The sequence below is a fragment of the Mandrillus leucophaeus genome, unplaced genomic scaffold (genome assembly GCF_000951045.1).
Source record: "Mandrillus leucophaeus isolate KB7577 unplaced genomic scaffold, Mleu.le_1.0 Scaffold72, whole genome shotgun sequence".
In the NCBI taxonomy this organism is placed as follows: domain Eukaryota; kingdom Metazoa; phylum Chordata; class Mammalia; order Primates; family Cercopithecidae; genus Mandrillus; species Mandrillus leucophaeus.
Window position 1 is genome coordinate 3,142,404 of NW_012107808.1, and position 1,927 is coordinate 3,144,330.

Sequence of the window (1,927 nt, forward strand, 5' to 3'; positions counted from 1 at the left end):
ACCACACCCAGCTAATTTTTGTATTTTTAGTAAAGACAGGGTTTCACCATGTTGGCCAGGCTGGTTTGGAACTCCTGAGCTCAAGTGATCCACCCACCTCAGCCTCCCAAAGTGCTGGGATTACAGGTGTGAGCCACCACGCCCGGCCCCCATCATTTTCTTAAAGAGGTTTTCAAGATCCCATTTAGAACTGCTGGTTTCACCTATGAACATTTATGCTAATGTGAGTGACCCCCTTCTCTCTCCCCCAGGATTTATTTGGCGGGAGTGGCACCCTGATAGATGGACAGAATACGACATCGGGAATTAGCAACTTTTCTTTTCAGCGCACATCATTTTTAAGGTGTATACACTTGGGAAATGGGTGCTATGAGAATAGGGAATTTTGGATTCGAATGTTGTGAAGGGATAATGGTTCTCAAGCACACGAAAGCCATGGAGTAACAGCGCTGGTTTTCTCCAGGTCTCTTGTTTGGTGGAAGCCTGCTGAGTCTATTGGCAGAGTGAAGCCATTGCAATATGTGACAGCATACAAGGTAGGACTTTCGAGATGTCAGTAGAAACAGGGGTGCACTCACTTGGGGGAGTCAAAGGCATCTGTGGGTCTGGGTTGGGTGTGAGCCTGAGCCTCGTGTGCATTGCGGAAGTTACCCAAGAGTGTGGAGTTTGATGGGGGGGCCCTTATGTTAAAGGAGGAGACCACCCCTCATATTGTCTTATGCCCAATTTCTGCCTCCAAAGAAAGAAGAACTAAAAACTAAAAGGCAGAAATGAAATCCACAGGCAGACAGCCCAGCGCCACACCCTGGGCCTGGTAGTTAAAGACCGACCCCTGACCTAATTGGTTCTGTTATCTATAGATTACAGACCTTGTATAGAAATGCACTGTGAAAATCCCCATCTTGTTTTGTTCCGATCTAATTACCAGTGCACACAGCCCCCAGTCACGTACCCCCTGCTTGCTCAATCAATCACCACCCTCTCACACGCACCCCCTTAGAGTTGTGAGCCCTTAAAAGGGACAGGAATTGCCCACTCGGGGAGCTCGGCTCTTGAGACAGAAGTCTTGCCGATGCCCCCGGCCGAATAAACCCCTTCCTTCTTTATTTCGATGTCTAAGGAGTTTTGTCTGTGGCTAGTCCTGCTACAATGTTGTAGACCATCCCTCCCATCTGCTTCCTGGGCACCTCTGCTTCTTCCCAATCTGCCTGTGTCCTCCCTAGATCCTAAAAGCCCTGCAGCTCCCTGGAGCCATCGTCTGGAGTACAGAGACCCTGTGACATCATCCACCTGCCTCCACCCCTGCCATGGCCCTCCCCTGAGGACACCGTGGGGAACTGAGGTCTCTGCCCTCCAGGCTGCTGCTGCCAGACCGCGATACCTCCACACTTGTGTAGAAGCCTCTGCTCCCCAGGCCTCCTGCCATCCTGCTGAGCACCCTCTGCCCCTCCTAGGAAGGGACCAGAGAAACTTGTGTGTGTCTGCCATGATGGCTTCGTGGGAGACAGTCAGATCCACTAGGGAAGCATCTGCGTCTGCCTGGCTCACCATGCGGTAAAGTTAATAAACAGTAAGTATTTCCCTGAATGAAGAAATGAATGATGAATGCCCACTGCCCACTCCCCCTCACGCAATGAGTACTCGGGCATCTAGCTTTAGAGCGGTATTTTGCTCCAGCCCAGGAAGGGTGGCTTCAGTGCCCCGTGCAGGACACCGAATGGCCACCTCTGTGCACCTTCACTTCCTCCACTCCAAGGCCTTCTCTTTTCTCTCCCTTCAGGTGCCCACTCCTGTGCCACACCCTGTACCTTGTCATCACCTGAAACTGCTCCGCCCCTGAAATCTTGAATACCAGGACCCCACTCTCTGACCCCACCTCCATCCCCCATGCCTGCCTCCCACCACACCTTCTCCTTAACTCACACAC